General features: G+C 33.4%; 1 protein-coding gene, 1 long non-coding RNA gene and 1 pseudogene across 2 annotated transcripts in view; 1 reads left to right on the forward strand and 2 right to left on the reverse strand.

Annotated features, from left to right (window-relative positions):
• Positions 1 to 15423, reverse strand: part of LOC105326528 (uncharacterized) — a 57496-nt gene that overhangs the window by 15302 nt on the left and 26771 nt on the right. The gene's annotated exons all lie outside the window — the stretch shown is intronic.
• Positions 4579 to 5510, reverse strand: LOC136275486 (uncharacterized). Its single transcript, XR_010714065.1, has 3 exons — positions 5402 to 5510; positions 4967 to 5020; positions 4579 to 4671 (listed from the first exon to the last, which is right to left on the reverse strand). It is a non-coding gene; the product is annotated as an uncharacterized lncRNA (long non-coding RNA).
• On the forward strand, positions 10142 to 11842 carry LOC136275396 (uncharacterized; annotated as a pseudogene).

Raw genomic sequence — 15423 nt, forward strand, 5'->3', positions numbered from 1 at the left:
TTAGAAATGCCCTTTTGAAGCATTGTTAACATTAAAATCGGAAAAATATTTTTTGACCAAAATTGTGACCATGCCCTTGGGGGGGGGGGGGGGGGGTGCGGCTATCTTTTACATTTCTTGAACTGGCTTATTTCTGTCCAAAACTTACTAAAACTGTTGTCAAAAGGTACAAAAGCAATAAATATGACGCTCAATATGTTGTTTTATAAGCAAATTATGCATTTAAGAACAGAACAATGTAATCACTTAGAACAGCTGTAGAACTGCGCAGCTGCAGACTTATTTTGAAGATTTTAAATCTAAACAAGAATAGAATTCCTGGGTCCCCGCCGGTCAAGCAGTATACTAGTATCGACCAAAGCTGATTTAGGAACGTGACCAAGGTATTAGTGGTATAAACATTTAGTATACATTTCATGTAAATCCTCAAAATTTGAAGGCATGAGAGCTCTTACAAGGTCAATTTTGGGATAAAACGGAGTCATTATTGTGGTCAAAGTCCCATAACTCCAACAAAAAGTATCGCCCAATGCTGATTTTCAAACTTGACCAAAGTTTTAGTGGTATAAAGATTTGGTATAAATTTATTGAAAATCCGTCAAAATTTGTAGGCATGAGAGCGCTTACAAGGTCAATTTTTTGATAAAACGGAGTCATTATTGTGGTCAAAGTCCCATAACTCCAACAAAAAGTATCGACCAATGCTGATTTTCGAACTTGACCGAAGTATTAGTAGTATAAACATTTGGTATAAATTTAATGAAAATCGGTCAAAATTTGTAGGCATGAGAGCGCTTACAATGTCAATTTTTTGATAAAACGGAGTCATTATTGTGGTCAAAGTCCCATAACTCCAACAAAAAGTATCGACCAATGCTGATTTTCGAACCTGACCAAGGTAATAGTAGTATAAACATTTGGTATAAATTTAATGAAAATCGGTCAAAATTTGTAGGCATGAGAGCGCTTACAAAAAAATGTGACGGACGGACACACGGACGCACGGACGGAAGCCCGGGATTTCTATGTCCCCGCTCCGCGTTGCGGCGGGGGACAAAAAGTAACAGAGGGGTTAATTGATGGGAAAATGGTCGAATCTTGCACTTTAATGTAGAAACTTTGCCTCAATGTAGGTAACCCTAATATATCAGTCGGCATGAGATCTATCTTAAGAAAATTCCAGGCTATACTTAGAACCCCCGTGTCTATGAAGGCACATTGACGTTATTTTTCATCGGTAAAAATAAATGTCAATTCAAAACAATCTGGGCTGAATGTTACAGACATCTTGATACCTGTTCCAGTTGTTTTGTAAATTAGTTCTCTAAGTATGAATTAAACGTAATTCTTTTTAGAAGTAGGGTAGGGGTTCTTAACGTGAACTAATATTTACATGAATCTACTTTTGCGGGTTAATTGTTTTAAAATATTAACCACGTGCACTGTTGTGCAGCCAACAATAAAACTTCTAAATTTTGAGAAAAGGGAAAATCAACCAATTTCAAGACAGTTGATTTTTTCATACTTTAAAATTTGCTATTACATGTAAGATCGTCATCTCGCAAATAGCTAATAAAACAAACAGTTTTAAAATGTTCATTTTAATTTCGGTAGATGTTGTGGGTCACAGGTAGAGGAGCTGTACTCGCATCTACCTGTAAGACTGTCCCACACAAGAGCTGATGGACAGTCCCTGTTCGATAAAACATGACCACCGCATGAAACGAATCCATTACACGTATTGCAGGACTGATAGTCTCCATCAACGTGATTAGTACAGTTGTGTACGCAAACTATGATAGAAAAAAATAGAGTTATCTTGATCGCTTAACAAAGCTAAGATCACATGTTTCTAACTTCATACATGCATAGATAAAAAGCTTAACATGCACAGGATCCTCATTTAAGACAGTAGACAATTCATGTTTGCTCATTAAAATTTCATGACATTCATAGTGGTCTATTTTCGCAGATTTTCTTGGTTCTCATTAGCCAAGAACTATAATCATCAAATAATTTACAAAACAGTGTATTGATTAATTGGTAAACTTACCTAAAATAGGCCTCGGAACCCTCCCCCTTTTATACAGCAAACAAATGTACCCCCCCCCTTCCCCGGCGGAATTAAATAAGTTATAAGTAATAAAATGTGTGTGTGTGTGTGTGTGGGGGGGGGGGGGGATCCATTTCATTACTGAAGCAATGTCGGGTCAAGATCGACATCCCCACCCCTGCGAATGTTATTGTCATTAAAATTTTAGACCACGTGGTTATATTTGACCCTTTCAGTTTCGCAGTAAAAATCGTGCCTCGTGTTTGTAGTCTATTTCATAGAATCTAGTAGGTACTTGTAGTCAAATATAAAATCTAAACGTTTATTGATTTTAAACTTTATCTTCTTTAATTGGAGGATAAAATGTGTTCTAGAAATATATGTAACAATACAAAAAATAATTTTTTTTTCTGCTGTTGCAACAATTAACATGCTAAGTAAATATCCACTCTAAGGGTTTATTTTCGATCCGCGCCTGACCTTGTAATAGCATCAGTAGTGAAACAGACTATTTTATGCAGAATGTTCCTTGAAAATGGCTCGACATACTAAGTTTTTATGCAAAAAGACATCCACTATTTTTTTTAAACCTGGTATTGCACACAACAAGCATCAAACATGGCTGTGATTTTATTCAGCAACCCAATGTTTATATTTTCAACCACTCTACACGTTGTTGAACACGAACGATAATTCTGAAAATAATCGTTTAATTTAAAAACCGCTAGATGGTGAAATAAAACACACATTTTAAATAATTCATGTTTTAACATAAATCAAAGTTAGATATGATATGAAAAACGATCAGTTCTTACGTATTTTGAGAATATTATCCGGACACATTTACTTCCGCTCGAAATTTCACAGGAACTGAACAAATCTCTGTGAAGTCTCGTGAACTTTCATTCGAGCACCTCTGGATTTATTATATACTTAGCAACGATAAAGAAAACATTCCGAACACATTCGCAGGGGTGATCCCTAAACCTCAAGAATGACAATGAATGATCACCTTTTTAACGTTACGGTCGAGATGTTGTGGAAATGAAATACTTACCTAACGAAAATATAATGGTGTAAATTTTCTTATTGAGGTATTCTTTCCAAGATATAAAATCTAAAATGTTCAAAACATGTCATTATATTATGAAAATGTATGCACTTTTTTCAAAAACTTTGTGTTTCATGCTTGCAGAAATGGTAAATCAACTACTTGAGATCAGCGAGTTCAAGGCCTGAAGATTTTTGCTCTTACTTCGTTAGTTTCGATCGTCCAAGAAATAATTCAAGCATTTCAAATATCAAACAGATAATAAAAACATAGTTTACCGATGTGGAAAGTTTTTCATTTGGTGTTTGAATTAAAGTTGAAATTAAATGAGCTAAACAAATTAGGAAATGGATGCTTTTACTGATATGCTTCAAATTGGTTAAAACTAGCTGTATTGCGATATGTTTTTATAATAAAAAAACCAGTCATTTCTTAAAAGTGGAGAAAATATAACTGGGATATAAATATAATTCAAGGTTTATAGATGAATCGTAAATTAGTTGATAAATACTATGTGTTTAGATGCATACCTGTTTCGTTCAGAAAACGCTGGAGAACCAATTCGCTGACCATTTTTGATTCATTTTTCAAATCTGTTTCATTAAAATTAATTGTTTACATAAAATGACATCAGATAGATAGATAGATAGATAGATAAAGTATAAGTAAACATATTTATTAGAAAAAGGATATTTCAAATGCTTTCAGTAAACGTGAAGACGAAAGTTGATGCTTACCGATTGTAAAATTTTGAAAATGCTCTTTGTTGACAGACTTCCTCTCAACAGTATCGAAACCTTAAAAGTAAAAATAAATCGAAATTACGCAAACTAATCACTTGAATATCGGTAATTGTATACATTGAAATTGCCGAAATCACGATTATTACCAAACTGTAAAGCGCTTTTAATCTCTATAAGATTTGAATACAACATTTCCAGAAATTCCCTTTCTGACATTTTCTGAAGCTCCAGACTGGTCTCATCAGGAATATCCTTCTCGACACTCTTAGATCCGATGTAACCAGCCAGGACTGTTGATACAACGACCGAGACAAGGACGATACAAAACAGAACCATGTATTTCTTGATTCGATCGCTTTTTCGTTTCTTCATCTTAAATGAAAAAAGAAGAGAAAACGCTACTATAGAAAAAAGTTGAAAATTTGTTTAATCATACACAGTACGGTTTCATTTCATATCTACTGTGTTGGTTAGGGCTGGTTACCTCATACTTTATGTTTGAGTTCATATTGGATGTGGTTTGTTCTTGCCTGTTGACCGATTGTTTTCTTTCAGTGGTCCCCACTATTTCCTTCTGTTTTCTTGACTAGATTAAATGTAAAATATATTCCGATTTAGCAATCTTCTAGTTATATAGAAACAAAATTGCGCGAAGAAAAAACCCCTGGAAATTAAATAAACTGTAGGTCTTTTTATGAAAAAGAAAAGAAACTTTTGTTCATTATAGTTACCATCTGCGGTGTTGAAACAACATGCATAGGCAATGTAGAAACCGTGGAGATGCTGTTACAACGCTCTAGGTTCATGTCTCTATGATCATGGCACTAAAAATTTTAAAGATGATGGGCTTGATTATACAAAAGAATTTCATGCGACATTTGTTTTACAATTACATGAGTCAGAAATCGTAATAAGTAATATAAATCCAATGTTCAATGTTTTATTTCATAAAATTTTGCAGGTACATGTTATTGTTCGAAAAATAGATTTTTTCAATAACAGTTGAAAAGGATTTTCAACAACAAGTATATACATACGAAGTTTAATCAAATGACCAAATATTTTAAAGAAAACAATAAGGTATTCAGTGGATCTTGAATTGTGTTTGACAACACATACTTCGTCAATTTCCACGTATGTATGACAAGATCCATTACATGTATTTCTGCATAGCTGTAATAAAATCATAAAGATTAAAACCAGTACTTTATTGTACTTGCCAAAATTTATATTCCAAATTGTCTTTTAGTATCAAGGCACTTCAGTCATAGTATGATTTAACACTTGTTGAATACACGTATATTTAAACATATTTCAAGGCTATGAATAAGGTTCCATTTGGAGTGCATTCAATAAATGTTGTATAACTATGCTACATGTATATCAATGAAAGTTATTTACAACAAGAAATGATAACGGATTTCAATATGTCCAATGATACCACAGTGTAATTTCCCTAAGCTTTGAGGACACTAGTACCCCTAACCAAAATTAATATATGAGCAGCTTTTTGGTCTTTATTTCTACAATTTCACTAGAATTTTACAGACTTACCCTACAACTTGCGTAACTGCTGCTATTGGTGCTGGGACGGTTATCCTCAATGGCATGCCGTGCCTATTTTGTGATGGCGAATAACTTATTCATTATTTTATTCTCAGACTGTAAGATGACGTTTTATTTAGTAAACTAGAAATTTTAAAGACTTTGTAACAATCGTCACTTTTATTTGATTTTGTTTTTTTTACTTTCATTTCAGTAGTTTTGAATACATTTCTATTTATGAATTAATATGACTCCAAATAATGTTCATTCTTAAAAAAATTAAAGAAATATATTCCTCAGCTAAAATTTTCAGCTTAAATAATACAACTACCCTAAGTCTAAAATAATGTGTTTGTTATTTTTACCCCATGTTTTTGGGGATCCGCTCCTTTGAATACGGAAAATTCATTTCCATTTTTATTTGTCTTCTGCAAAAAATTGTTATTAAGTTAATGATTACTTTTATAGCGCAAGCGTAAAACGACGGATTAATAACGTTCAAACAAGTCAAAAATTTCATCTATTACCTTGGTATGTACATACATTTATGGAATTCTTGAATATTTTGGAATGATACTGAAATGTTAATTACATTAGGATCTTACTTTCTTTACTTACATTTTATATATATATATATTAAAGGTCTTATTTTCATTGGTTTCAAAACAACTGTGTATACCTACCCTCAAAGGAATAAATCTCCGACGCCTCTTCTAAAGATAAAAAATTGCGAAAATATAATCATCATGGAAATTGTAAGTAAACTCTAAAAGTTTTCATTATCTTACTTACAAGAGGTTTTTTTTTCAATATCCGGAAATATTTATGATAGTCAGATTCTGATATGTTCTAAAATGAATATCAAAGAAACGCCAATATAATTTATATAACAAAATCTTCCAAAGAATGGTTACCTGACTTTGTGTCTTCTGGGTAGGAACTGGTGACTGGGTTACCATACCTTGCTGGAATAAAAATAATTTTATACCGACATTTTTTTTTAAATTCAATTAAAGCCTGACGTATTTGCAAACCTTGAATTAGTAAATATTTTGAAATTATATCTTGCTGTGGAAATACATTATTCCGGAATTTATACAAAGATGGTTTATAATGTTATGTATATACATGCATTTATTTCCATTTTGATGTTGATTTCCAAGATATCCTAAACAATCCTTTAAGTAAATAATATTAACATTATAGATCTGTAAAGTAAATCACATTCTAAAATTCCCAAGCAACATTTAAAAGCCCTGAAATCCACAGGCTAATGCACATGGAACCATAATAATTATATTAAACCTTTCGTTACCGTTTCTGGAAGGATTTCCACGTACGTGTTCCTGCCGCCATCTTTGTGAGTCTGTGCACCAGTGGTTGAATCGTGGGTGGTCTCCTGTTTCGATATGTATGCACATTCAGTAAACTGTCAGTCACTATAGTTCTAAAAATTAAGTAAATTGTCAGTCACACAAGTACTAAAAATTAAGTACTAAAAATTAAGTAAATTGTCACTCACACAAGTACTAAAAATTAAGTACTAAAAATTAAGTAAATTGTCACTCACACAAGTACTAAAGATTAAATAAATTGTCAGTCACCATAGTAATAGGTATGTAGTAAATTGGCTGTCAAACTACGACCAAAAACGAAAACGAATGACGACGTACGAAATACGTGTACAACAAAAACGCTAGCGCACGGAAAAAGCGCTCGTCAGTGATAAGTTTTTACATTAATAAGCAGACTAAAGTTGTCGTTATCAAATCACACGTGGTATTCAATGTTTTATATTTACACTCGATGTATCATTTCCCTTATGTCAGCATTGGAAATCTTTGACGTTCAATTTTCAATAACACGGGTTAGATTTGATCACGGCGTATGAGCGCAAGTAAACGTCTCACGCGGTTTGAATAAATTTACTGTTGTGCGATTAAATGAAACGTTTAAAGTTACATTACCAATTTGATATTGACTTTTGAAGATAATCGTTAAGTTATATCTATTTGTTCTCAAAATAAGGTTTCTGACACTGCATGTTTAGCAACGGAAGCGCATTAAATGACGTTTTATCTATAATATCCCTAACAAAGAGCGTATATAATGATGCAAAAATATTTCAAGCAAATAAACATCAAAATAGATACAAATATAAGCATTTGGATGCTTGTGTTTAAATAGTATCGGTCCTGTTACATACCAAGCAATATATTTTTTCAATCGGATTTTTAAAAAAATTCCTCTATAGCGTTATGACTATTTTTATCCACAAATTTTTATCAATAGAGAAACAAAATTCTGGCTATTTGCAGCTTTTTTTCTTTTCTTTTTTTTTTTTGCTAACTATCATACAGAATACTGACACAAATAATCAGTGTTTGCAACGGTCATTTATTAACATATAAAAACGGTCATTTATTAACATATAAATGACTAGAAACATCGACAAATATTCATAACATATATAATAATACCTCGAAATAAATTGGCTGGGCTTATAGTATACGTACCTTAAAGCATTTAGCATTTTGCTTGAGATTTCCATAAAAAATAAAACCTTTCTTTGCAAAATAACCTCTTGCTCTATTAATTGTATCGACGTACTTATCTTCTTCTCAAACCTAAAATATGCATTACATATTTATTTTGAGTTGTGATATTTTAACCTTACCGTTTTCGGAAGGACTTCGTTGCTTTTGTTCAAGTGTTCGCTGCCATCTTCTTGAGTCTGTGGACCACTGACTAAAACTTCTGGGGATTCCTTTTGGATAAAAGACTTATACATTTAAACTTTCCCATCTAGCACTGCTATACAGCGTCGATCGGGAAAAAAGTTACAATGTCACCCCTGCGAATGTGTTCGGAATGTTTTCTTTATCGTTGCTAAGTTCGTAATAAATCCAGAGGTGCTCGAATGAAAGTTCACGAGACTTCACCGAGATTTGTTCAGTTCCTGTGAAATTTCGAGCGGAAGTATAAGTGTTCGGATAATATTCTCAAAATACGCAAGTACTGATCGTTTTTCATATCATATCCTACTTTGATTTATGTTAAAACGGGAAAAGCTTTTACGATGTATGTCTTATTTCACCATCTAGCAGTTATTTATATTAAACGATAATATTCAGAACAGAGTTATCGTTCGTGTTCAACCACGTGTACAGTGGTTGAAAATATAAACATTGGGTTGCTTAAAAAATCATAGCCATGTTTGATGCTTGTGGTGTACAATACCATGTTTTAAAAAAAATAATGGGTGTCTGTTTTGCATTAAAACTTAGTATATCAAGCCATTTTCAAGGAACAATCTGCATAAAATGGTATAGTCTGTTTCGCTATTGATGTTATTACTAGGTCAGGCGCGGATCGAAAATTAATCCTGAGGAGGAATCTCTTTTAAGCATGTTAGTTGTTGCAACAGGAGACAAAAACTAATTTTTGTATAGTCTCATTTATTTCTAGAACACATTTTATGCACCAATTAATAAAGATAAAAGTTTAAAATCAATAAATCTCTAAATTTTATATTTGACTACAAGAACCTAGATACTGTGAAATAGACTATATACACGAGGTACGAATTTTACTGCGAAACTGAAAGGGTCAAATAAAACCACGTGGTCTAAAATTTGAATGACAATAACATTCGCAGGGGTGAATGTAGTTCCTTCTAATCAACTGCGTCGTTCTGTAGTAGAGACTGGCTACTGCGGTGTGAATCAGACTGGACAGATCGTGATGAAAATAACATTTAAAATTTGCATTACGATCTGTCTAGTAAAATAGAATAATTTTTTGTACCTTATTTTTTTCCTTGTTCTTGTTCTTGTTTAGATGTGGCCAACAGTTACAGGTCAGAACATAACAAGAATTAATGCTTGCTTGGATACATAGCTTTTATTATCATGTATTAAAAAAGATGCAGATGCTGCTATTGATGAAAACAGATGGAGATTTGATGTGATCAGTAGTAGCTTGGTACATATAACAGTTATTCAGCAGAAATGTGATGGTACTCTGAAGTAAGTTTGTGCTTGTAGTGCAAGCCATTGATAGATTTGCATGAAGGAAATAATAGGTAGATATAATGCGTTTGATTAAAGGAGTACCGGTACATGACTAGTACAATGCACTCTCTGGAGGTAAACATTTGAAGAAAAAATTGGCCACAACTATCTAGCCTCATTTAATGTTATATTGTATGTGATGGCAGTGCATTCCCTTGCAGAATAATAGGTTCTTTTTAATGCTAGCTTTTCATTTGCACTCTCTCATGGTAACACAATGGCGTGATATCTTATGCAGTTCTCACACAGCTTGAATAAAGCCTTCCTACAAATTATCTTTATTAGTAAGGATGAATACGGGTATCTTAAAAATACTTTTTGAGTAATTTTACATTTAATGTGTGAATTGTGATACATTTGAGTAATTTTTTTGGTATTTTTTTGTTGTTTAGGCCATATTTTGAAATGAAGGCAAAGTTCAATCAAACAATGGAGGTAAAAAATCATTTGTACCTTTGACTGAAAAATCTTAATTATTTTTTATTCACAAATTAAATTTAGTTGATAAATGTATAGAATAACAGATCTGTAATTCTTCTTGGAAGCTTTGTGTGCAAGAGTAATGACCATCAACCCACTCAATGTTTTAGTTGAAATTTATAACTTGTATTTCAAATAAAACACATTGACCATTTATGTTGCTTGCCTCTTATAGGAACAGAAAAGAGGAATATAAATTCTAGAAGAAGAAGTCAGTTCAGCTAAAACCATGTATTCTGAAGCTTTACGGAATCTGGCATGGAGACAATCAGTGATGAAATCCACCAACAGAGAATGGAGAAGAGGAGAAATGATGAACTTGGGGAGAGGGGGGCAGGGGTAGGGTCAGAGACCCCCTCCCCTCCCCCTTCAGAGACTCTGGTCACATTAATGGTGAGGGACAGAATGCTGGTGTGGAGACTGAGGAATATATTCCCTCCTCGGTTATTCATCCATCTGTTAAAAAGGCTCGAAACCCTAGTTATTTGAAAGCGGTGGGTGATTATGGGGAAAAGGACGAAGAATTTCCTGTGCCAAGTTTTGAGAGTGAATACAAGTCTCTTCCACATCCCCACAAACCAGCTTTTAGAACTCGTAGTGCTCCGATAGTTGAAGATGATGTGTTCTCCGATGACCAGCGAGAGCGAAGCCAGTCAATGAGACACTCCAAACCAAATCCAGCTCATCTGGATCAGGGTCAGTCCAACCCTGACCCTTCCAGACTAAACAAGGCTGAATCCAGAAAGAAACTCCAGGCAGGGGGGTTGATTCTGAAAATAGATTTCAACATGGACCCCTTAGCTGGAATGTATAGTGCTCCATTAAAACCAACTCGTTCAACCAGATCTCAGGGCAAGAATCGTAACAGTAGGAAGTCCAAGAGTACCACCGGGTGGTCCCCTCAGTCAAGTGTACTAAGTGTTCCGAGCGGGGAGGATGGGGAGAGCTCAGACTCGGAGAGCGTGATCAGCACAGGACCAATGTTGGATGACGAACAAGTCCTGGCTCTCACTCTGGACTTTGAGAAGGTTTCCACAGACAATGCCTCTCCACCAGCTAACCTTAACTGGCGTCGGAAAAGTCTACCCCCTAATCTCAGTCACAATTTTTACATAAGTCTGTAGATGATGAAAATGTGTAAGCAATTAGTCTGTAGACTATGAAGACTTGTAAACATTTGTTGATTTTTATTATTTTTATTTGTAATCAAACTGGTGCATTTTCTTTGTTGATCTTTGTTGTAAACTCAGTTTTCATTCATAGGAATTTTTGTAGCATGTAAAGCAAATTTTGAACCTGTTGAAAATGTAAAAAAAAAAAAAAAAAAAAAAGTCATATTGTAAAATCATGCTAGAAAATGTTTGAAATTTGAGGTTTGAATACTAGTATGTGGGGAAATATTTACATTTTTTTTCATTGTGAACTGGGTATTTCTGCAGAATCTCTGTTAAATATTTGTCTTTGCAAGATAAAAGTTCTTGAATGAAAACTGCCAAAAAAAATCCTCAATAAGTGTTAAAAATGGGTTAATGATCTGTGTTCCTTTGAGAACAGGGTATTTCTGTCGGTGCTTGTGATTTTCTGCTGTTATACTTAGTTTATACTTTGGTAGTGTGTAATATGTGGTGGTGTGAAACATTTCCCCCTCAAGGACCTGTATATTTTTTATTTTTTACCAGGCTTCCATTAGTTAGCCTTTAGTTTTTGTACTGTGCTTATACATGGTTTTACATACCCTCTTCAAATCAAGCCATCTTTGGACATTTGTTCTACATTTTGTGTATTTAAATTTTGAAACTTGAATTGAAAAAGGCTTAAGACTAGTCAAACTTAACACTACCTATACAGTATTTTATGCATTTTATATTAAAATGTATTTTACACTTACCATATTCAGTTCAAGTAATGCAAAAGTCTTATATTCTGTTTAAAAATGGCAATTAAACCAGCCAATTGTTTTATGAAGTTATTAGCCCATGTTTGAATTTAGAGCTATTCTCAACACCCCCCCCCCCAATTTATGAATGCAGACATTTTATACTGGTATATATTTATTTTAGCCATTAGAATTACATGACCATTTATACAATCAGATCTCCATTTTGTTTTGAGATTCGTAATCAGTGCCTCATAATGGAAGCATAATCAAAATAGTCCTTCTATCTTCTGCTGTGCTCTTTCACACAGTCACACGTTAGCCTGTGTTGTTTATTAGACATCAGTGCTTTTATTAAAAATTCACCAAATTTTCTTTAAGGTAAAATTATTAAATGGTAATATATATTAATGTAATCTTGAAAGTAATAACTGTAGTCCAGTTTTTTTTAAAATCAAAGTCAATACAATTGGATGTCTTTGTAAATGAATGTGACCAAGATTTATCTTGTTTCAATTACTCTAGTAAAAAAAATCAAACTTGTAAATGTATGAATCTTATATCTGTATCTTTTTAAAAGTGTTATAAGGTTGACTGACAATATAAGGTATGTGATTACTGAAGAATAATGATGTAACGGTAATTGATTCATCTCAGAATTAATGTCAAGTTTTACTTTGCATAATGTGTTTTGATGTTTAGAATGAATAGAATAAAATGATGAATCTCTAGTGCTGTATTTTTTTGTGTGCCTTTAATACAAACTTAACGTTACCCACTATGTTCACTTACAAGAAAAAGTGCATTTTAAATGTAAACTGAGCTGAAATGGCTCCTTCAACATCATTTTTTCTGGTACTATAAACAACACAGTAAAACATATGTATATACCAACTGTTGAAATTTTTGTGTAGAGTCTAGTAGGACACAGTTTTTAGCTCACCTGAGCCAAAGGCTCAAGTAAGTTTTTCTGATCACAATTTGTCCGTTGTTTGTCGTTGTCGTTGGCGGCGTTGTCGTCGTCGTTGTAAACTTTTCACATTTTCATCTTCTTCTCAAGAACCACAGGGCAGATTTCAACCATATTTGGCACAAAGCACCTCTAGGTGAAGGGGAATCAAGTTTGTTCATGTGAAGGGCCACGCCCTCTTTAAAGGGGAGATAATTGAGAATTATTGAAAATTTGTCGGTATTTTTCAAAAATCTTCTTCTCATAAACTATTCGGCCTGAAAAGCTTAAACTTGTGTGGAGGCATCCTCAGGTAGTGTAGATTCAAGTTTGTTTAAATCATGGTCCCGGGGGTAGGGTGGGGCCACAATTGGGATCAAGTTTTACATAGGAATATATAGAGGAAATCTGTAAAAAAAATTCTTTTAAAAACTATTTGGCCAAGAAAGCTCAAATTGGCATGTAACTATCCTCAGATAATGTAGATCCAAGTTTGTTAGCTCACCTGAGCTGAAAGCTCAAGTGAGCTATTCTAATCACATTTTGTCCGTCGTCCGTCCGTCCGTCTGTCTGTCCGTCTGTCTGTCCGTCTGTAAACTTTTGACATTTTGAACTTCTTCTCTAAAACCACTTAACCAAATTCAACCAAATTTGTCTCAAAGCATTCTTATGGAAAGATGAATATAAATTGCAGAAATGAAAGAAAAATTTTCATTGAAAGCGGAGAAAACCTTTTTTTTTAAAAATCTTCTTCTCAAGAACTACTGAGGCAAATTCAACGTAATTAAGCATGAATAATCCTTATGGGAAGGAAAATATAAATTGCAAAAATTAAGTGCTAATTCTGTTTCAAATCTGAGTTATTACGAAAATAATAATAAAGGAAAGGCGTGTTTCAATGAGTTTAATAGCTCGGGTTCGGCATCCGGTAAAATGGGTAGGCAAGATTTTGGCCTGGGCAAAACAAAAGATTGGCAGTTATTAATCTGCAAATCTCATTAAAATTTCAGGACATTTGATGGACCAGTATATTTGTATTCGCTGTAAATATTGCTGCAAAATAATGCGTATTTGGAATTGACGATTGCCGATCTGCCCCGGCTTTTATTTCGCCACGGCCCGAGTTTGCATACCCATTTTACCAAGACTCGTATTCAATAATTCTAAAACGAGGTTCTTTGTTTAAAGCAGCCATGACACTATATGATAAACGGGTCGATCTGACAATGATGAATTTGTTTGTTGTGCAACAGTTCGTGTACGAAGGGAATCTTTGAAACATGCAAAATACATTGGTGCCGATTTTGTAAAGTAAATTGAGGCTAAATATTTCAATGCGTTGACAGTTTTCACATATGACGTTGGTGTTAGCTTGTGATTTTCGTTTCGTTTTCATTTATGCTTTGCGTTAACCTGGGAACTGTCGCTTGTATTTCCTGATTTTTACGTATCAAATCAAACAGACTTCGGTAAATCAAACAGTTTACTGTTTACCTGCGCAATTTAAGCAACATCTGATGTATTAAAAAAGAACTAAAATGCAATTCATTCAGGCTATCGGTAATTCGGTATCATCTTTTGCGTAATGGTAGAATAATGCAATATGTTTTGTTGAGATACTCGGCATTCTCTCGAGTTTATTTAGTTTAAATAGAGTTTAATATCGCTGACGGAAATATGTAGGTATATACATGTATATGATTCATTTTGAAAAATAAATTGTGTTCTTTATTTGTTATAGTGCATGTTTCCTGTGTTTAATTGTTTACAATTTCTATTTACTTACCATATTTGAGTGTTAAAGCTTCGAATTATAAGCAAGATACAGAGATTTGCTCATCACAATTCTATGTTTGTACACAGATCTGAGGCCATTCATTTTTTTCCATTCTAAATGCCGAATAGGAAATACCAATTTAAAAATTTTAAGCTGCATGAATGTAATAAACTCGTGTGAACAAAATATGACTCAAACTTAGCAAAATTTTGAGCTCATCTTGCTTACAATTCTACGATTCACGCTGAAATTTTGGTTGATCATTAGAAATTCTATATGAATTAGAGTATGTTAAATACTTGTACACAAAAAAATTAAAGAATGATATGCTGTATATAACTACTCTCTGGGGCCCCCTCTTTATGCAATGAATAATGTGAAATGTGAGTAAATAAAAACGACATCGTTAAAACAGTTTCCATAATTCTGACACATTTCTGTTGCGGGGATAAAAGAATTATCGCTATTCCTAAGAAAATATTACAGCGGAAAATTATCCTGGTTCGTAGCCATTTGTTATTTTTGAATAAAAATGAAAATAATGGGTGGGCCATAGTAAATTAGAGCAATGTGCCTGTCAATACGGTAACATTGATTTTTATAGCTCGTTAACAAGTCACGTGAGTCACGTGACGTGACAACATTTTTCATTCCAGTGTATTCATCAATCAAGTGTGAGTAAAGTTATAAAAGTCATGAGTTTACGCGAGGTAAACAACAGTCATTAAATTATAATGGAGAAGACAAATTAAATTGTTGAATATATTTAATTTGAGAAATTGAGCGCATTGAGGTGCAACTTTCTTCTTCACATATATACATGTAGGATTTTTTTTGATAAAATACAATAGCTATTATATTCTAAAAGAAATACAA

The sequence above is a fragment of the Magallana gigas genome, chromosome 5 (assembly GCF_963853765.1).
Source record: "Magallana gigas chromosome 5, xbMagGiga1.1, whole genome shotgun sequence".
NCBI classification, from domain to species: Eukaryota; Metazoa; Mollusca; class Bivalvia; order Ostreida; family Ostreidae; genus Magallana; species Magallana gigas.